Source organism: Puma concolor, chromosome C1, assembly GCF_028749965.1.
Source record: "Puma concolor isolate L17-30 chromosome C1, mPumCon1.1.hap2, whole genome shotgun sequence".
Lineage (NCBI taxonomy): Eukaryota > Metazoa > Chordata > Mammalia > Carnivora > Felidae > Puma > Puma concolor.
The window spans coordinates 215530600-215553913 of record NC_141674.1 but is presented as its reverse complement, the minus strand read 5'-3'; the positions used below and the strand labels follow the sequence as shown (position 1 = coordinate 215553913).

Here is a 23314-nt window from a genome sequence, read left to right as displayed (position 1 = left end):
GGATCCAACTTTGCCTCAGGTCATGATCTCACAGTTTGTGACTTTGAGCCCCACATGGGGCTCTGTGCTGACAGCTCAGAGCCTGGAGCCTGCTTTGGATTCTGTGTCTCCCTCTCTCTCTGCCCCACTGCTGCTTGCGCTCTATCTCTATCTCTCAAAAATGAATAAATGTTAAAAAAATAAATAAAAAAGAAGGAAATCTTACTATTTACAGCAACATAGTTGGATCCTAAGAGGATTGTTAAGTAAAAAAAGTCAGGCAGAAAAAGACAAAGACCATATGATCTTACTTATATGTGGAATTTATTTTTTTTTAACATTTATTTATTTTGAGAGACAGTGAGAGAGACGGTGTACATGCAAGCAGTGGAAGATGCAGAAGGAGAGAGAGAGACAGAGAAAGAATCCCAAGCAGGCTCCACACTGTAAGTGCAGAGCCCAACACGGGGCTCAATCCCACGAACCATAAGATCATGAGCTGAGCCGAAATCAAGAGTCAGATGCCTAACCAACTGGGCCACCCAGGTGCCACTGTATGTGGAATTTAAACACACACACACACACACACACACACACACACACACACACACACACACACACATCGAGCTCATAGAGACCAGATTGGTGGCTGTTAGAGGTGAAGGTTGAGGGTGAGCAAAATGGGTGAAGGGTCAAATGTACAAACCTCCAGTAATAAAATAAGTAAGTCATGGGGATATAACATACAGCGTGGTGACTATAGTTAATAATACTGTATTGCATATTCAAAAGTTACTAGAAATAAATTTTAAGTCCTCTTTAGAAGAAAAAAATGTTGTGCGTGACTATGTAAGGTGATGGATGTTAGCTAGATTTTTTGCAACAATGATTTCACAATACATACAATAGCAAATCATGTTGCACACCTGAGACTGATATAATGCTACATGTCCATTATTTCATATACCTCGAATTTCAAAACATGGGGGAAAAATAGGAAATTAGACCGGAAAAACATTACATCTCCAGCTTTAAGCATGTGGCACTCAGAAATGACTGGGGGAAAAGTGTAAATGTAAGTGACAGCAATAAGAGAGGAAGGACACTGTTGGTGGGAATGCAAACTGGTGCAGCCACTCTGGAAAACAGTGTGGAGGTTCCTCAAAAAATTAAAAATAGACCTACCCTATGACCGAGCAGTAGCACTGCTAGGAATTTACCCAAGGGATACAGGAGTGCTGATGCATAGGGGCACTTGTACCCCAATGTTTATAGCAGCACTCTCAACAATAGCCAAATTATGGAAAGAGCCTAAATGTCCATCAACTGATGAATGGATAAAGAAATTGTGGTTTATATACACAATGGAGTACTATGTGGCAATGAGAAAGAATGAAATATGGCCCTTTGTAGCAACGTGGACGGAACTGGAGAGTGTGATGCTAAGTGAAATAAGCCATACAGAGAAAGATAGATACCATATGTTTTCACTCTTATTTGGATCCTGAGAAATTAACAGGAACCCATGGGGGAGGGGAAGAAAAAAAAAAAGAGAGAGGTTAGAGTGGGAGAGAGCCAAAGCATAAGAGACTCTTAAAAAATGAGAACAAACTGAGGGCTGATGGGGGATGGGAGGGAGGGGAGGGTGGGTGATGGGTATTGAAGAGGGCATCTTTTGGGATGAGCACTGGGTGTTGTATGGAAACCAATTTGACAATAAATTTCATATATTTAAAAAAATAAATAAAATAAAATAAAATAAAATAAAATAAAATAAAATAAAATAAAATAAAATAAAATAAAATAAAATAAAATAAAATATAAGAGGAAGGACAGAAGGTGAGTTCGTTAACGGAAAGGAATATTTAAGTTAATTTCATGACCAAATTTTCTTGTGTTCAATTGGACCAGTACAATTAAAACATAATTACTTGATTATATTTGTGTACCAAAGACAATGCAGAGAAAACTATTAATTTTTTTTGTTTTAAAATGAACACTTTTATTGAACACATTTTTATACATATACGGAAAAGTACCTAAATCATAAATGTATACATATGATAAAATTTTATACAGTAAACACAGACACCCATGTAACTAGCACAAAGATGAATAATGTTTCAGTGTATGCTGCCTGAAACCTTACCACAAAGTTAGCAGCCTAAAACCAGATACAAGTTTCTGGGGTCAGGTATCCAGAGGCATGGTCTACCTGGGCCCAGGGCTAAAGGACCTCACAAGGCTGCCATCAAGGTGTTGCCTGGGGCTGCTGTCAAAACCTATGGTTTAAGGATCAAAGTGCTCTTATAAGCTTGAGTCCTTCATTGTTGGCAAAATTCATTTACTTGCAACTGTAGAACTCATGGCAGCTTGCTTCTTTAAGGCCAGCAGGAGAGTATCTCTGACATCCAGATCTTCTTTTAAATGGCTCACCTGACGAGGTCAGGCCTATGAGGATAATTTCCCTTTTGGTTAACTCAAAGTCAATTGTTCAGAGACTTTAATAACATCTGCAGAAATCCTTTTACCTTTGCCAAATAATGTAACTTACTCATTGGAGTGATATCCCGTCATATTCACAGGCCCCATGCATACCCAAGGAGAGAGGATCATATGTGGTGTGTATATCAGAGGAGTGCTCTTGAGAGCCCTCTTAGAATTCTGCCTACAAAGACAAACATCCTAACAAAACCTTTAAAACAAATTGTATATGTTTATAAGAATAATACCATAAAAATTCTTCCGTGTTAAGCTTCTTTGGTTCAAAATTTGTGGGATTCAAACTAAATGGTTGCACATAACTGTAGCTCATCCATTCTTCCAGTTATATAATCTACACTACACACATACCACAATGGATTCAACCATGCCACTACTGATGAAGATTTGGGTGGCTTCTAGTTTGGGCTATGTAAATTATGTTGCTTTAAAGATTCTTGAACATGTGCACAAATGAACCCATTTCTGTTGAGCATATACCTAGGAATGGCACTTCTGGGCCATAGGGCATCTATCTGCAGCTTTAGCAGACGATGCCACACAGTTCTCTAAAGTGGCTACTCTGACCGACATTCCCACGGACAGAGTACGAGAGTCCCACTTCCTCCACCCTCACCAATTCTCAGCATTGTCAGTACTTTGCAATTTAGTTGGGTAGCATAAGAACTCCAGCTTTGTTCGTCAAAATTACCTTCGTTAATAGTATCTATACTAAGAACCAGTTGCCACATATGAAAATGCTTGCTGGGACCGTGTTGAATCTATAGATCAATTTATTTTATTTTATTTTTTTTTTATTTTTTTATTTAAAAAAAATTTTTTTTTCAACGTTTATTTATTTTTGGGACAGGGAGAGACAGAGCATGAATGGGGGAGGGTCAGAGAGAGAGAGGGAGACAGAGAATCAGAAACAGGCTCCAGGCTCTGAGCCATCAGCCCAGAGCCTGACACGGGGCTCGAACTCACGGACCACAAGATCGTGACCTGGCTGAAGTCGGACGCTTAACCGACTGCGCCACCCAGGCGCCCCGAATCTATAGATCAATTTAAAGATTTAACATTTTCACCATCCTGAGTCTTACAGGTCATGAACATTTAGTTAGGGCATCTTTAATTTCTATCAACGTAGTCTTTAATGTAGTCTTTCTTGAACATCATCCACCATCCTTATCCTAAGGTACCTGTTTTCCTATGGTAATATAAAGGGTACCATTTTTAAATTACCATTGGTTTGTTGCTGATTCTAAGAATTCAAATAATTTTTGGAGGTTGACTTTGTATGTAGCAACCTCTTTCCTTGGGATTTTCCATGTATCCAGTCAAGTAATCTGAACATAAATAAAGTCCACTGTCTCCCTATCCCAATCTTTCCACCTTTTTTCTATGCTTTATTATTGACTATGACCTCTGGTACAATGTGGAATAGAAGTGGTGATAGTCAGAGTCTTTGTTTTATTCTCAGTATAGAAAGAAGAGCTTTCACCATTTCAACATTAATTGTGATGTTTTTTAGGGTTTTTGGGTTTTTTTTTTTTGTTTTTGGTTTTTTATTGTAAAAAGCCTTTATCAGATTAAGGAGGTTTCTTTCTTCTCCTACTAGTCTGCTGAGAATTTTTAACAGAAATGGGTACTGAATTTTACCAAATACTTTTCTGCAAAAACTGAAGTGATCATATAATTTTTTTTCCTTTATTCTGTGAATGTGGTTCATTATATTGAGTTTTTAACCATTTTAACCACTTTACTGAGATACAACTAACATGTAAAAAGCTGTACATATTCAACATATATAACTCAATGATTTAGGGGATAAGTACATATCCATGAAACCGTGACCACTACCATCAAGGTCATAGGCATACTCCAGGTTTTCTCCCACCTTCTTTATTTTACTTTATTTGTGTGGTAAGAACACTTAACATAAGATCAATCCTCTTAGCAAATTTAAAGTATACTATAGAGCACTGTTAGCTACAGGTACTATGCTGTACAGCCAATCTCCAGAACTTATCTTACATGCTAGAAATTTTGTATCCTTGGACTATCACCTTCCCTATTAACAGAGTTTTGAATAGTAAGTCAATGTTGCATTCCTGGGATAAATCCCATTTGGTTCTAACAGTTTTTTGTTTAAGTCTGAGGGTGAGAGAGAGTGCAAGCAGGAGAGGGAGAGAGGGAGAGAGAGAGAGAATCCCAAGCAGGCTCCAAACTGCCAGCATGCAGCCTGATACAGGGCTCAATCTTACAAACTGTGAGATCATGACCTGAGCCAAAATCAAGAATTGGATGCTTAACCTACTGAGCCAACCAGGTGTCCCTCTAATATTATTATTGTTTCTATATATCTATGGATTCAATTGCCTATCATTTATTTAGAATAACTGCATCTCTGTTCATGAGAGAAATGTTCCTGTAATTTTCTTATATGACATTGTCTTTGTCAGATTTAATAGCTAGGATATGCAGTCCTCATAAAACAGTTTTCTATTCTCTAAATAGTTTTGTAAGATTGGTGTTATTTTACTTTCTTAAATATCTGAAAGCATTCACCTGTAAAACCATTTGACCCTGGAGTTTTCCTTGCTAAAAAAAATAAAAATAAAAATAAAAATAAAAATAAATAAAATAAAACACCTAAATTAAAAATCAATTTCTTTACTAGATAAAAAATTATTCAGATTTCCTATTTCTTCTTCTGAACATTTTGCTGTGTATTTCAAGAAATTTGCCTATTACATCTAAATTTGGCCTTAACTTTTGAAAAATACTTTCACTGGGTATAGACAGATACCTAGGTTGGCAGTTATCTTCTTTCTGTACTTTTTTTTAATTTTTTTTTTATTTTTATTTTTAAAAAAAATTTTTTTTCAACGTTTATTTATTTTTGGGACAGAGAGAGACAGAGCATGAACGGGCGAGGGGCAGAGAGAGAGGGAGACACAGAATCGGAAACAGGCTCCAGGCTCTGAGCCATCAGCCCAGAGCCCGACGCGGGGCTCGAACTCACGGACCGTGAGATCGTGACCTGGTTGAAGTCGGACGTTTAACCGACTGCGCCACCCAGGCGCCCCTAATTTTTTTTTTTTAACATTTATTTATTTTTGGGACAGAGAGAGACAGAGCACGAACGGGGGAGGGGCAGAGAGAGAGGGAGACACAGAATCGGAAGCAGGCTCCAAGCTCCGAGCCATCAGCCCAGAGCCCGACGCGGGGCTCGAACTCACGAACCGCGAGATCGTGACCTGAGCTGAAGTTGGACGCTTAACCGACTGAGCCACCCAGGTGCCCCTTCTTTCTGTACTTTAAAAGATATCATTCTATCACGGCTTCCATCAGATTCATGTGAAAAGTCAGCTGTTGTTCCTTTGAAGAAATCTTTTTTTTTCCTATCTCTTGTCAAGAGTTTTCGCTTTGGTTTTTGGAAGTTTTACTAGAGTATGCCTACATATGATCTGTTGTGCATTAATCCTGTTTGAGCTTTCTTGAGTTTCTCAAATCTGTGGACTGACATCTTTTATACAGTTTGGGAAATTCTTGGCTGTTATCTCTTAAAATACTATTTGAGTCTCATTCTCTCGTTTCTTTTCTCTTTAGCTCAAATTAAATGTAAGGTGTTTTCATCGTGTGTAATACGTGTTTTATCCCCATTCCTGTATTTTCTTCTATTTTCTCCATGCCTCAGTCTGTTTTACTGAACTATTTTCCAGTCTACTAATCCTCTCTTCTGTGGTATCTAAATTTAGCAAATCATATATACTGAATAAATCAGTCTCTATTATTTTTCAGTTCTAAAATTCCTATCCATTATCTTTCTATAGGTAACAGTTCTCTGGTGAAATTCTCCATCTTGTCATCTATTCTCTTGAACATATTGGCTCACTGTTTTTTTTTTTTAAGTTTATTTATTTTTGAGAGAGAGAGAGAAGCAGAGAGAGAGGGAAACAGAGAATACCAAGCATCTTCCATGCTGTCAGCATAGAGCCCAATGTGAAGCTCAAACTCATGAACCGTGAGATCATGACCGAGCCAAAATCAAGAACTGGACATGTTAACTGAGCCATCCAGGGGCTCTGGCTCAGTCTTCTAGAATCAGTTTCCTATTACACCAAAATCTAAATTACCTGCGTGTTTCTACTGGTTTTTTTTCTCTAGGTTTTTGATCATTTGTCATACATGATAATTTTTTATTAAATGCTAGATAACGTCAATGCAAACTGTAAGAGCTCTAGAAGATATTCCCTCCTTCCAAAGAAGATTCACTTTTCTTTTAGCAGATAGAATGGGAACAGATCATGCTGATGCAATTAGAAGCTGAGAAGATCTGAGGATGGATTTTCTGCTTTTTTTAAGTACATACCGTCAACCAAACACTTTTACTGTGGGATACAAAATACATACAATAAATGTAATATAATTCAATAATTAGTCAAGAGTTCATGTTACTTATGAAATGTACTTGGGCAGTTTCCGTATTACAGATGGTCTTCCATATACATGTTTATATGAATTTTACCTTTCCTGGATTTGTTTCCTCTACCAATCCTGGGCCCTCTATTTGCAGGCCCCTTCCAAGTCCCTGAAAAATCTTCCCTGCAATGCATATAGGCACATGTGTGCATTCTCTGTCTCGACCCACATTAGAGATTTAGGATGATGGCCTAGAGAACAGGGAGTGAGGAAGGGGGCAATGCCCTGCCCCAAGGCTGTTTCTAAGAACTAACAGCTATCAGTGGAAAGCTTCAAAGGCAAAATGGAAGAACGGGAAATGAAATGAACAGCGATTCATTCTTTAGTCAATTTTGGACATCAAAAAAGCGTCAAATAACTGTAAAATGAATGAGTTTAGGAAAGTCATTTAATTTATTAATTCTAAGACAAAAATAACACTGCAAGTATCTTTCTCCAAAGGAACTTAGCTAAGGAGATGACTTATTTTCTGCCAGAAGAAGAGAATTTTCCTTTCAAATTAGAAAAAGTTAAAAAGCACTCTGGCTTTTGCATTTGTTAGTTTCCAAATGTTAAGATATTCCTTATGGTTCTAAACAAAGAAACAAAAACAGGTTTTGAAAATAAGACTTCCTGAATCCATTCAGGCCTAACAGATGATCTAAACTCTCTGTATGTTCAATGAGGGCACCACACTGTCTGTTATATTCAGGATACAGTATTCCCTTATCTGGTGTACCACAGATGTCCAAAATAATATTTGCTGAATAAATCATCACATCAATGAATTAAGAGAAAACTGACAAAGTACTTTCTTTGCTTTAGTTTATTATTAAAACTATATTTTAAACTATTTTTAAATAATTTAGTCATAAAACTGACACGAATATATTTTCTAAGTTCCATACAGCCTTAATAGAAGTACGTTGAAAGATGGAAGTATAAACAAAAACCCAAATTCAAGGATTTTATGATTTAGGGACTGACTTTTCATCTGTTGCCAGACTTTGCCCCCTCACGAATTAAATAAATATTCTCTGGCCTATTTAGAAATGAGTACATGAACAATGAAAAAGAAGTAATACAGTTCAGTCCACCCTGCAAAGTAATCCACACAGGCAATATGCAGTATTTGCACAGGCCCGAAAAGAGTGCCTGTCACAGAATAGGTACTCAAGAAATGCTAGTTGCCATTTTTAACATCATATAGCAGGAGTCACTGGTAAGAAGCAACACAAATAATGCCCAGAAAAAAAACATCAAATACCACTGGTATGTGAACAGAAATAATAAGAAAGGGCTCTACAATACGGGTGAGAAGCATCTATCTGCAGGTTTTTCAATTAAGCAAAACAGCAACCTCGAGTAACAATTGTGGAGATATAAAGGAAAGCCTTCCCAGTGGCAATGACCTGTGTAAGGGAGAAAAAAAGAGATACAAGCAGAGAACTGGAAGCAAAGGAAACAATGTGTGTGAAAAGAAAACGTAGACATGTAGCTGTATGGTGCCTATTCAAAGACCTCCCTTCTGGGGCGCCCAGGCTAAGGTTACACTGAAGGTTGCCCGAGAGGGCAAAGGGCAGGTCATGGAAGGCCTTTATGTCACACAAAGGAATACGAATGCAATTGGCAACAAAGAGGTAAAAGACTCTAGCCTAAGCTAATATTAACTGAAAAACAGGGCAGCTATAGCATCTGGGGCCTCTAGGAAAAAACAGACAATTCCTGAACAATTGAAATCTACAACCATACTTATTTAAAACCAAAGGAAATGAAGATGAAGACAAATTTTAAGAAATCTGTAAATATTAATCAAGAAACATTACATAAGACATTTATAATCAACACCGTCCACCTTTGATATACCAAGCTCCCATGTGCAAACATCCAGCAAACCTGACTTGATACAACACTGTCTTTTCTCTTCCAATTAAAGTTAGTTCTTAAGAAAATAAATTTTTGCTTTGAAAGACTACTAAGTTTAGTAAATTCACCCCATGCTTTTTACTCATGAGAGTTCACATCAAAAGATCATTTTTCTTACGTTGTTTGGAAACCACAAAATGGTTCAACAAAGATTTATTCCCCAACTACTGCATGTCAATTATGGCCACTAAAAGCAAGGACAGGAAAACAAAAGAATGAAATTCACACTTTAAAAGCACCTATTCCAGACAATATTTTTGGGTGACTGTAGCTCATTAATCCTGACCAAAAACTTCCTTCCATTTACATACAAGTCTCCTAAACCTCAGAGCCCCTAAATAAAGGGTCTAGAATGTGGACCCCAATCTGACTTGAAAAGCTCATGTTCTTTCTCAGATGCCATGAACATAAACATAAATAAGACACCACTTTTGCCCTCACCAGCTTAAACTTGGGAGGAGACATGCTTATAATATATAGTTCTTTTGCCTAAAATATTCTCCCCTCCCCTGAATCTTCATTTGACAAACTCTTCTCTCAAACTGAAATTCAAATGTCATCCAGTTGAAGAAATTTACATCAGTTCCCTTGGGCACAGCTGTCTTCTACCCTCCTCTGAGCTCTGGCATGTGTCTTCAAATCTCTGTAAGGAATGTATCAGGTAGCACATGGTGGCTCTGTTTACAGATCTGATCTTGGGCGGTCAAACTGTGTTCATCTTCACTCCCCTGGGCCCCAGGCACAAAGTGGCCAATGAAAAAATGCTGGGTAAATGAACAGAAGGTGGAAATCACCCAAAGAGAAGTGCCAGTTTAAACTCTGAATGTGCACAGAGGCCTCTTTGGGAAAGTGTATAAAAAAAGAAAAGATGGCTCAGGACGGCAAATTGGGAAAGGTCTACAACTAGGTGGAGGAAAGAGAAATCAACTAAGAAAGAACAAACCAAGGAGAGAAACAGAACTGGACCACAGAACTGGGGCATGGTCACAAAGTGGATGGAAATCAATGGTCTTAAATCACTGTAGAAGCTCAAGGAAAATGAAAAGAAAATGACTGATGAAAATGGATAGGAAATTAATGATGACCATGAAAGGAACAAGTTTAATTTTTTTTTTTTTTTTTTAGTTTATTTATTTTGCAAGAGAGAGCAAGCAGGGGAGGGGCAGACAGAGAGAGAGGGAGAGAGAATCCCAAACAGGCTCCACACTGTCAGCGCAGAGCCTGACACAGGACTCAGTCTCACAAACTGTGAGATCATGACCTGAGCCAAGATCAAGAGTCAGACGCTTAACCAACGGAGACATCCAGGCACGCCTGAAAACAACAACTTTAGTAGAATGGTGGGTTGGAAGCCAAACTGAAGAATCTAGATCACTATCAAGAAACAGGCAGTGGGTCCAAAAAAGTCTGGCTATAAAGAAAGAGGAATAGGGCGCCTGGGTGGCTCAATTGGTTAAGTGTCCAACTTTGGCTCAGGTCATGATCTCACCAGTTTGCAAGTTCGAGCCCTGCTTCAGGCTCTGTGCTGACAGCTCGGAGCCTGGAGCCTGTTTCCAATTCTGTGTCTCTCTTTCTCTCTCTCTGCCCCTCCCCTGCTCATGCTCTGTCTCTAAGAAGTAATAAATAAATGTTAAAAATTTTTTAAAAAGACTTTCTTTTCCTTAGAAAGAGGAATAAAACAGAAGAATAGAAAAGTATGCACAAAACAGGAATCTGTACACTTAGAAAAATACACCCCTGTGCCTGACTTTGGAGTACAGATTCAGCCTTATGCTTCTGTATCCACCAGAGAACTGAAATCATGTCCAACGCAAAGTGCCAAACATAGAGATAACACACGTAGGAGAAACAGTTAACATTTAAGATGATCAAACCAACATTTGAAATATCAACAATATCAAAGGATGGATGAAAAACAAAAGGTAAAAACTAAAGAAATAATTCAAAGTCTTTTATTGATTGGGCTTAATTATTTAGGAGGGGTATGACCCAGTAGTTCACAGATACCATTTGAAGAATTTTCTCATCTTCTGACCCAATAAATTGTACAATTGTACAATAAATTGTACTCTGAGAATTTAAACTTAAGGACACAATACTAAGAGGGGAGCCTGGCTGGCTCAGTCGGTTAAGCATCTGACTCTTGATTTTGGCTCAGGTCATGATCTCATGGTTTGTGAAATCTAGCCCCATGTGGGGCTCTCTGCTGATGGCACAGAGACTGCTTGGGATTCTCTCTCTTCCTCTCTCTCTGCCCCTACCCTGCTCACTCACACACTCTCTCTCTCTCAAAAAAAAATAAATAAATAAAATAAACATTAAAAAAAAAAAAAAAGGAAACAGGGGTACCTGGGTGGCTCAGTCGGTTAAGTGTCCGACTTCAGCTCAGGTCATGATCTCATGGTTTGTGGGTGCAAGCCCTGTGTCAGGCTCTGTGCTGACAGCCGGGAGCCTGCTTCGGATTCTGTGTCTCCCTCTCTCTCTGCCCCTCCTCTGCTCATACTCTGTGTGTGTGTCTCTCTCAAAAATAAACATTTAAAAAAAAAATAAGGAAACAACCCTAAGAAATAAAAGTTATGTATTTGAAGATGTTCTCCACAGTATTATTTATTTTTTATTTAAAGAAAATTTTTAATGTTTATTTGCTTTTGAGAGAGAGAGAGACACAGAGTATGAGCAGGGGAGGGGCAGAGAGAGTGGGAGACACAGAATCCAAAGCAGGTTCCAGGCTCCAGGCTCTGAGCCGTCAGCACAAAGCCCAACATGAGGCTCAAACTCACAAACAGTGAGATCATGACCTGAGCTGAAGTTGGATGCTCAACCGACTGAGCCACCCATACGCCCCTCCACAACATTATTTAAATAACAAAAAAATTATAAATAGTTAAAATGCCCTATAACATAGGAAAGCTATTAAAAATAAAAAATATCCACCCAATGAAACATTAGGCAGTACTTAAAAGTGATGATTTATTCAATCACTTTCTGAGTGCATTAACTTGTGTTTAGAAATCTTAGTAATAAATGAAGATAATATTTATAGTAAATAAAAGATCATAATACGAAATCATACACACATAATATGATTATCGTACATTCATTGTATAAAGGCATTTTGAAAAGCAGGTAACAAAGACACAAAACGCTAAGAGGACAATAGGACTTACATTAGGTAATGAAGTAAATGTACTGCCCATGTGACATTCAACAACATGCTTTCTCAACAACAAAAACAATAATAAATAACCTCCTTCAATAACAAACAAAAACAACCTGGGCATATACAACTCAGTAACTGCCTGCAACCTTTTTTTGTCATTTTTTCCCACTCAGATGGCAACTCTTCCCTCTCACTCTCCCAAAGGAAGAGAAAAACAGTCATCAGGGAGAGAAAAAGGATAATCAATGGCAACAGCTCCAGAAGCAACACCCAGAGCCAGCGGCAGGCTCAGGAGAGGGCGCTGCACCTAATCCTCATGGTTTCAGGTGCTCAACACGTTCAGAGAAACTTCTCTAGGACCGAACTGCTACTGAAAGCATAGTCTTCCCACATACAACATTTTAGAAAAGGGAACTTTTGATGCTCTGGAAATAACTCACAAAACAATAAAGCAAAGGGTCATCAATCCACAGGTTAGATGACTGAGGGGTACCATTTTGAAATGCCCAAAATAATGACCTGCGTGTGAAAAGGAACAGAAGCAACAGACATCATATGCTGCTCATACAATGGACGAAATACCAAAGAACACAGGACATTTCAGGGCCAAAATTGTGTATATATTCACAAGACTAATTCCTTTTGAACCGAAAAAGTTTAGGGACAGTATATTTTAGTGATACGTTACAAAAATCAATTTTTACTAAACATGGAGTCCCCAGATGACCCAATAATTCTACTCTTAGGTATACAACCAAAAGAACTGAAACATGGATTCACACAAAAACTTGTTCATGAATGTTCATAGCAGCATTATTCATAATAGCCAAAAAGTGTAAGCAATCCAAATGTCCATGAACTGATGAAAAGATAAAATGTGACACATTTGTACAGTGGCATATTATTCAGACATAAAAAGGAATAAAGAATTGATAAATGCTCTAACATGGATGAATATTGAAGACATGCTAAGTAAAGAACCCAAGCACAAAAGAGAAATACTGTATGATTCCATTTATATGAACTGTCCAGAACAGAGTCATCTATGGAGACAGAAAGAAGACTAGTGGTTCCCAGGGTCTGGGAGGGAAGGGGATGGGAAGTGAATGTTTAATGAGGATAAAGTTTCTTTGGGGGATGATTAAAATGTTCTGGAATTAGACAGTGGTGATATAACACTGTGACTATTTTTAAATCACTAGATTGCACTCTTTAAAGTGGTTTTAACCACACTCAGATACCACCTCATGCCAGTCAGAGTGGCCAAAATGAACAAATCAGGAGACTATAGATGCTGGCGAGGATGTGGAGAAACAGGAACCCTCATGCACTGTTGGTGGGAATGCAAACTGGTGTAGCCGCTCTAGAAAACAGTGTGGAGGTTCCTCAAAAAATTAAAAATAGATCTACCCCATGACCCAGCAGTAGCACTGCTAGGAATTTACCCAAGGGATACAGGAATGCTGATGCACAGGGGCACCTGTACCCCAATGTCTATAGCAGCACTTTCAACAATAGCCAAACTATGGAAAGAGCCTAAATGTCCATCAACTGATGAATGGATAAAGAAATTGTGGTTTATATACACAATGGAATACTACGTGGGAATGAGAAAGAATGAAATATGGCCTTTTGTAGCAACATGGATGGAACTGGAGAATGTTACGCTAAGTGAAATAAGTCCAATAGCATAGGGGAAAAGGAAAAGTCATACAGAGAAAGACAGATACCATAGGTTTTCACTCTTATGTGGATCCTGAGAAACTTAACAGAAGACCATCGGGGAGGGGAAGGGGAAAAAAAATAAAAAGAGGTTAGAGAGGGAGGGAGCCAAAACATAAGAGACTCTTAAAAACTGAGAACAAACTGAGGGTTGATGGGGGGTGGGTGATCGGTATCGAGAAGGGCACCTGTTGGGATGAGCACTGGGTGTTGTATGGAAACCAATTTGACAATAAATTTCATATAAAAAAAATAAATAAATAAAGTGGTTTTAAAAGTAAACAAAAAAAAAACGATTAAAATGAGGATTTTATCTCAATAAAATCATTACTCTAATCATTTTTAGCATAATCTAACCTCTCTTACCAAAGTAAATGTCAGAATGAAAAGATAATTCCAATATAAATAATAAATCATTTTTATAATGTGGGTACCCTATTTATTAAAGAACAATATATCCTTTTGATAAACTCCAAACATAGATATTTGAACAGTTTCAGACTCCCTTTGTTTAGATTTTCTTCTTCTAGTTCTTTACCCTTCCAGCTATATTATGCTTTTTTTTTTAAATCTCATCTGATGCAATAGCATATGACAGAATAGCATAGGGGAAAAGGAAAAGGAATAATGATCACATTATTAGAAGGTTTTTCATACTGTGGACTGTTTCAAACAAAATTTTGAAAACTGAAATAACTTTTCAACATACTCTAAGTTTACTTTTGCAAAAAGACTGTAACATGTTGCAAACTACTAAAAGCAGGCCTCAAACAGCAGGTTAGGAAAAAAGAAATAGAAAACCTAGGTCATAACAAACATGTATGAAACACATTCTAAGAGGTAATTTCTCAGGAAAAAAAATTTGAAACTGGAGATTAATAGAAATGACATGATTATTTGAACCTAATATAAAAATCATCTCCTAAAACAAATCTTCTAAAAATGGGAGAGGAGGTGGATTACATGACACTTATTGATTGGAATAAAAACAACTTATGATAAAGATTGAAATCAGGGCGCGTGGGTGGCTTAGTCGGCTAAGTCCCCGACTTTGGCTCAGGTCATGATCTCACAGTCCATGAGTTCCAGCGGCACATCAGGCTCTGTACTGACAGCTCAGAGCCTGGAGCCTGTGGCAGATTCTGTTTCTCCCTCTCTTTCTGCCCCTCCCCTGCTTGCACTCTCTCTCTCAAAAATAAACATTAAAAAAAATTTTTTTAAAGATTGAAATCTTTTTTCAATAAACTAATTAGTAAATTTTTTTCCAAATACACCTATAAGAATAATCTCTCAGTCCTTCTTTGCTAGCTAAACGGAGAAAGGAAGTGTGTGTGTGTGTGTGTGTGTGTGTGTGTGTGTGTGTGTGTGTGTGTGTGTCTTTGATCAGGGGGAAGGTGGTCAGAATCTAATTCTGCTAAAATAAGGAAATCATTACTCCCACAAATCTCTGAAGACCCAACAAGTCACACTGCACTCACAACTCTTCCCCAGGACTAGCTATAATACAGTAATGTCATATACACCTTTCTCCTTTCTCTACAATGGTTTAGTAGTTCTTATTTTAAAAGAAAGAAAAGTTAGTTATTTAATTATCCACCATCAGTGCTTCTCAAAATTTAAAGTTCATACAAATCACTTGGGGATCCTGTTAAAACACATACTATTCACGCCGGTGGCTGCCAGAAGGGAGGTGGGTGAGAGGATGGATGAAATGGATAAAGGGATTAAGAGTACAGTTATCTGGATGAGCACTGAGAAATATACAGAATATTTGAGTCATTATATTGTACACTTGAAACTAACATATCACTGTATGTTAATTATACTCGAATTAAAAAAGAACTAAAAACAAAAACAGTCTTATTCAGTGGGCCTTGGGGTACAGCCTGAGATTCTGCGATGCTGCTGGTACGTAACACACTTTGAGCTGCAGGGATCAGGAAGGAATACCACATCCAACACCAGGTACGTACTGCAGAGGACAGGCAGACGGCCCAGAGCCAATATACCCAGGGGCTGCAAGGCCCAAGCTCCTCAATGTCAAAAGCCAACTACGTCTTATCCCAAAGGATCTGAGACTACGGTCTTTACAGACTGAAGATACTCCATTGTAGCACATTACAAACAATGAGACCTCACTCTGATGGTTACAGAAGAAGAAGTGACTGTGCACCAAGGATTCCAACAGTACCCAGGCTCGTCTTGGCTTCACACAGCAAGATGTGCGTACTCACCTCTACGACTGGTCTCTGCACCCAATGAGCAGGAACCTCTGACAAGGCTGACAAGGACTCATCTCCAGCCATCCCTCTTCCCCTCACAGCCTCCATTCCCACTGTAATAAACAACTTTCAGGATTTAGAGCAGGCCAGGCTCTCCCTTCCATCAAGCCTCTAGTTCAAACTTACTTTACATTCAGACTTCATCTCCTCCAGAAATTTATTTCCCAAAACATTCTTTGAGACTCGGCAGGCTAGCAGGGTGTTGCACAGTGCTCTAGGACTCCACGGCTGCACTCACCACTCTGTATCGCTCCACTTGACAGACAGTCTCAGCCTGGGTTCCTCAAGAAAATCAAGCCCTTGTACACTAAGGCACCCACTATGCATAACGAAGAAGCTTCTCTACTTTGAATCTAGAATGGCACTATTTAAGTACCACCTTTGGAAGAACTGAAAACACAGGCACTCAAGTCACTTTCTATGTTATGCGGTTTAGAACCAGATCCTGCCTATCTTATTCCATACCATGTTCCTAAGGTATAGCGTGTTGCCTGACTCACAGCAAGCACTCAACAAAACCTTGATGGAGGGGGGACCTGGGTGGCTCAGTCAGTTAAGCATCTGATTCTTGGTTTCAGCTCAGGTCATAATCTCACGGTTTCGTGAGTTCAAGCCCTGCACCGGGCTCTGCACTGGCAGCTCGAAGCCTGCTTGGGATTCTCTCTGTCCCTCTCTCCCTCTGCCCCTCCCTCACGTGCACTGTCTCTATCTCGCTGAAAATAAATAAATAAACTTAAAAAAAAAAAAACCACTATATTATTAGAATAACTCTAAAAAAACAAATCACATAATCCAGTCAACTAACTTCCCAGAACCCATGGAGATAAAGACTCTTTAGAATTTTCTGCTTAAAAAACAAAACACTCAAGAACTAAAAGCTCCAATTATTGAGATGGAGTCAAAATTGGAAGACCTTTCGCAACACAGATGTCATGCTGTTTAAGGCTAAGAACGAGGGGCCTGTGTTGAGTCCTATAGTGCTTGCTAGGTCAGGGGGGGCAAGGGCCTTCGTGAGGCCTAACCAGGCCTCTAGAATTGGGCTCCACAAACTACTGCTCATAGGCCAAACCCAGCTGTTTTTGTACATGAAGTTTTACTGGAATATAGCTGTTTTCAGGCTACAGAGGCAGAGTTCGGAGGTTGTGACGGAAACTTATGGTCAGTAAAGCCTATAACATTTACTATCTGGCTTTGACAAAAGTTTGCTAACTCCAGTTCTAGAATGCTACCAAAAAAGTCACCATCGGGACGTCTCCCTTCTCCTGGCCAACTGTCCCCAGTGCATTTGCTCCTAAAACCTGATCTGGTCCCTGTCTCCACCTCCATTCTGTGTGCTGTTTATCACTTCACTCTTTTTTAATTTTTGTAACCTTTATTTTTGAGAGAGAGAGAGAGACAGAGTGTGAGCAAGGGAGGAACAGAGAGAGAGGGAGACACAGAATCTGAAGCAGGCTCCAGGCTCTGAGCTGTCAGCACAGAGCCCGATGCGGGGCTCAAACTCATGAACCACAAGACCATGACCTCAGCTGAAGTTGGATGCCCAACCAACTGAGCCACCCAGGTTCCCCTCACTTCACTCTCTTACCATCCAAACCCAACCTCTTCGAGTACTCAATCTAGTTCATTCTCAGTAACTTGTTCTCAAATGGTAACTTTTGATCTGTGTCTTTACTAATTAAGTTTTAAGTAACTGATGTATTTCAGAAATCTCTCACAAAGACAGACTATGAGGACCAGAAACCTCAGGCTCCGCCTCTGGGAAACCCAGCCTAAGGTACTGTAATTTAAGTTTTTCTCACATCTGCTATCCCTGTGTCTTTTATTCTTGAATCACTACCCTGTCTTAACCTCCTTCCAGCTCCCTAATGCCTGTATGATCACAGCTGAACTCCTTTACTAGCATGAAGACATTTCATGATGTGACCCCACCCACCCATCATCTATTAGCCTGGCCTCGTCTCCTGCCACATTAAATCCCTATCTTACATTTCAAGCTCCAAAACACTAAAATACCTGTAATTTTCCAAATCTACAATGTCCCTTTCCCTAGTTGCCTGAATTTGTAATATAGTTATGCATATGCCCCAAATCATTACTAGTTTCCATAAAACATGGGATAAGATATATCTATTGAAATTTTTAAAATAAAAACTAAAGAGCAGTAGCAAGCAACAGTATCACAACACTACTAATAATGATAAACACCGTACGGTTTATAAAAATTATCACACGAATGCCAGTACATTTCCTTAAAACATAATTTCCTTGCCTTTTATACCCCCAAACTGTACCATTAGCTTGATGCAAAGATCAACAAACTTACTTTGCATCACACGTTGTGCTTTCAAGCAAAAATTATAAAACTAGAGGTGACCTTAAAGACCATCTAGATCTTTCAGGTATTTCTGAATTCCTCCTTCATTAATGGAGATGAATTTGTAGTAAGCAATACAGAAGCTGCTGACTGATCTCCATAGTGACCAATGGCATACACTTTTCAGATGGCTAGTCAAGAATGCAACATATGATCAACCTAATTAATGCAGTGTGACAGTCATTAGTGCAGCTCACCACGTATATGCTCCTATCCCTACTTGTAGACACTTGGCAGGACGACACTTCTTGGCCCTCCTGTGGTTGAGGAGGGCCAGGTGACTCATTCTAGCCAATGAGGTGTGAGTAGAACTGATGGGGTCATTTCTGGGCAAGGACATTTTAAATGTCCAAGGCTCTGTGGCTCTTTTCTGCCACAGAAAAGGGGAATACTCCTGTTAGCAGCTATTTCATTCAGCCTGGGCTCTGGGGTGAAGATAATACAAGGCAAGGCCCTAGATGATCTTGATGGGCAAACAGCATGGGTACAAAATAAACAATGTTGTTCCACAGTATAACCTTAGCTATCACAACCTTCCAGCAGTTTAGATCCTTCAAAGGAATGCATAGTAAGACACCAACATTTTACATCAACGTTTTATTTCTACTGTAAATAAATGTTATCAGTGGTAAATTCAAGAGCTGGGAATAGTAAGTTTGAGTTATTACGTGCTCTTGACCAAACAATGCCTCTCAGTCTTCATTTCAAGGAAGAATAATAGTAATAGTTGACATTTCTTAAGCACTTAACAATGTGCCAGCATTGCTAAAAGTCCTTCATCTACATTAATTCATTCCATACAATGAACGTGAGTCTCACCAAACCATCTCCATGGAGTTACGGAGGACTGAATTAGTTTTCTAGAAAATAATCCTGAAATATTAATTGGGAGTTTCCCAGCACAAATAAGCTACTCTATCCTTAAATGATACATTCCTTATTTCAGACATTTCAATTTGAATTACGGAGATCTGAAGGCATGTTTAGAGCAGGCAAGAACCTGAAGTATTTGATCCCAGCGCTGGCAATAATGAAGAAGAAAAGATGATTGTTAAAAATAGGTTTGTGTATATAACAATTTTGGGAAAATCTGATCATGGTAGTAGATATACCTTACCTACCATATTGCTATGGGTGGAGGCTCCAAAGACCTTGCCCTCCATCATTAAGTACCTTCCAAGTCTTTTTCGGGCCTGTCATACAGGCCAGGAAACCAAACAGTTCTAAGAAATCCTAATTCCACTGGAATTGAGAACAATCCAAAATGATAGTGGTTATATAAGAGACTGGATTAAGTATAATCTAGTATGATGGATGCATATTTAAAGAAGAACTTGGAAGACAAAACTTTAAAACAATCACTTGAAGGAAAAGTTAGTTGTCAAAGGAAACAATTTACTGTACGAGACCGATTTCGTGTGACCATAAGAAGGTTTGGAACAGCCACTGAAAATTAGGGATTAAATGTGCACTTTGATTTTTTTGTTGTTTGTTTAATTTAGAACAAGAGTAGTAACTCCTATCAACGCTTCCTTTATTCTTTCAAACCCATTAGTTCTTTCTTTCTGTGCCAATCTCTTCTAAAATACCCATCCGTACTTCTATTATTCCTTTGCTGAAGTGTAAGTATCTTTGCATAACAGTAAGTTTTCTTAGTAACTGTATAACAGACCTGTTAAGAAATACAGAATAATTATCCCTGCTTCTCCACCCTCCTTAATTCACGCATAGACTTTGCTCTATTGAAAATTAAGTGAAATAATCCTGTCCTAAGAGAAAATTAGACTTCACTAACAAAGTGCTTAATTGATTTATTCCAACTATATCCTCTCTGTCTGATGCAAGTGCTCTCAACAAATACCTAAGGGATAAACGAATAGCATTATAGTTTTCCAGTGGCTATCAATATATCAAATCGACTCCAGCCTTTCTTACTATAGTTTTTTTTTTTAATTTTTTTTTTTTGCAACGTTTATTTATTTTTGGGACAGAGAGAGACAGAGCATGAACAGGGGAGGGGCAGAGAGAGAGGGAGACACAGAATCGGAAACAGGCTCCAGGGTCTGAGCCATCAGCCCAGAGCCTGACGCAGGGCTCGAACTCACGGACCGCGAGATCGTGACCTGGCTGAAGTCGACTGCGCCACCCAGGCGCCCCTCTTACTATAGTTTTAAATATTCAGACAAAAAATATAGGAACTAATTTTGAATGAGTAGAAATTTCACTTGACATCTACCTCTGACTCTTTAGCTAATCAGCTTCTGTTTCACACTGTAGAACAGTCTAATTTTAATATGCTCTTATCCTCCTCCTTTACTCTGATTTTCCCTGGGTCACTCACTATGGCTGCATCAACTAAGCTGCTCACCCTAGTTCGCAATCAAGCAAGGTAGGCAACATTCAAACAGCTTTGGCTCCTCCTCTAAGAGGCCTTAGCTTTTAACCCACCTCCCAGATCCAAGACACCAGACCTTAATTCTGGGCTCCCAAATCTCCTTTGGTACAACAACAACACAAAAAAGGCCCAGAATTCTGGCTCTCAGGGTTGGTCTCCTGCTTTGGTTCTTGCTCCCAATACTGCTCTAGCCAATTCTCCTAGCATGGCAATCAAATAGCATCCTTGACTCCAGCCCAGGGGCCAGCTCCACCAGTCTGTTTATATTGAGAGAGTCCTATGTCTCTGAAATTAGTCCTAGGTCTCTGTCAGAGAAGGACCCACCTCTACCATGGCAACTGCCTACCTGCCTTCTGAACACCTGTGCCACATGCCCCACGAGTTTGTGATCTACTCTCAGGTCAGGATGACAGCTGGGTCTGTAACCCCTTGTTCAGCAGGCTGTAGCTCTTGAGGTAACTTTATAATTGGGTCAGCTCTCTCAGTATCTGATCCGCTATCTAGAGCAGATGTCTGGTAAGGTTATGGCACATTCCCAACACCTGCCTTCATAATGCCCTGAGAAGCTATCATGCCTCTCTAGTCTTAAGACAGAACCACTAGAATTTTAATTAATTTTTTCTAAAGCAGCTATTTTCTAAGAATTAATACTAAGTCTTTGGTTATTTCAACTGATACAATTATCCTCTTTACCCACGATGGGAACTCAAGATACTACCTAATGCTAAGGTATATATTACTATTTCCTGGATTTATGCTGATTTTTATGATACTTGACAATTTCTATCTACATATCCAATAACTCGCTTCTTTTTATCTCTGAAATAACAAATAATAATGAGCTCATGAAATTCAGAGATGTGAATCTGAATCCCAACTCTGTCATTCTCTAGTTATACATTCCCTAAATAAGTAAAATGTGTAAGCTAAGACTCAAGTTTCTCATTCACAAAACTGGAATAGAGACAACAGCAGACTAAAGAGTGGTATGATGCATTAAATATAGTTCCTGGTACATAGCAAGCCCTAAAAAGTTAGCAATCATCCAACATCCGCAGGGTTTATATATTTGTGATGCACTATATTGGGCTACTAAAAGAAGGAAAATAACAGGTTAAACTTATTATAGTTAACAAAAAAGATGAAGGACAAAGTTGTTTAATGATTATGGAGATGAACTTAATGGGACAAAGGGAAGAAAAGGAAAAGAGAATGCAAGAGGCAGGGTGAAGATCAAATAAATGGCAAAGGGAGTGTTTACAGAGCAAAGAGCAGTATCTGTGGGGCTTCTGCAAAAGGGGCCAAGGCCAGGGACGCCTGGGTGGCTCAGCTGGTTGAGCATCCCACTCTTGATTTTGGCTCAGGCCATGATCTTGTGGTTCATGGGTTTGAGTCCCACGTCAAGCTCTGCATTGACAGTGCAGAGCATGCTTGGGATTCTCTCTCTCCCGGCCTCTCCCTCTCTCTCTCTCAAAATAAACTTAAAATGGGCGGCGGGGGGTAGGGGGGGCTGGCCCACAAGGCTGTTGGTCTTCTTGGAAGGCAGGGACTGGAGAAGTTTTTTTTACCAGTCTCTAGGAGAGTTGGGAGGGCCGCACTCAGCCGATGGCGCAGCAGGGACAGAGAGCCTTACTCCACGTGTTCCTCCCTGAAAGTGGAAATTTTCACAATCCTCTCTTGCCAAATCATTCTCAACCCAAGTCATTCTCATCCTAAAACAAAACAAAACCTCTCTTCTCCCTTCCCATCTTCTTTCTCTTTTAACTTTTTTTAATGTTTACTTATTTCTGAGAGAGAGAGAGAGAGAGAGAGAGAGAGAGAGAGAGAGAGAAAGTGTCAGAGAGAGAGAAACCCACAAAATCCGAAGCAGGCTCCAGGCTCTGAGCTGTCAGCACAGAGCCCGATGTGGGGCTCAAACCAATGAACTGTGAGATCATGACCTGAGCCGAAGTCAGACACTTAACCAACTGAGCCACCCAGGCGCCCCATCCCATCTTCAAACCTTAGTGCAGATGGAACCTCCTCTAGGAAACCTTCTCCAGTCCTCTCATAAGAGTTTGGTGCCCCATAATGACATGTATTTCTTTCTATTTTGCAAACCATACTACAGTTGTTCCCATCCCCATCCCATCCAGCCTACGAGCTCCTTAACAGCAAAGCCTGTGACCTTTCCCAGGCTGAACCTCCAGGATCTAGCACAGAACAGGGTGCAGGATGAGAAGCCAACAGGTACCTGGTGCAGTTCTGGGCAGAATCGTCAGGACCTGTGAAACAGCTCCTAATCATTTGGAGGACAGGTCTCCCCCCGCTTTGAAAATCTGAGGAAAACCAGACCCTCAGCCTAGAAAAATACACACACATGCACACACTCACACAAAAGAAAAAAGAAACCCTATAAGAGGAAGAAGCTGAAAGTCATGAGATCTGGATTCTGCTCCCTGGCCCTGCCAAAAACTTCCAGTTCCTAAACAAGTCACTTAATGTCCCAATTGACAAAGTGAAGAAACTATCTTTTGTCCCTCAACTAT

General features: G+C 39.4%; 1 protein-coding gene and 1 non-coding gene across 9 annotated transcripts in view; both read right to left on the bottom strand.

Annotated features, from left to right (window-relative positions):
* The window catches only part of LOC147578739 (DIS3-like exonuclease 2), a 179507-nt gene that overhangs the window by 77165 nt on the left and 79028 nt on the right, over nucleotides 1–23314 (bottom strand). The gene's annotated exons all lie outside the window — the stretch shown is intronic.
* LOC112848995 (small nucleolar RNA U3) lies at nucleotides 12178–12399 on the bottom strand. The gene has a single exon (XR_003222457.1). It is a non-coding gene; the product is annotated as a small nucleolar RNA U3 (small nucleolar RNA).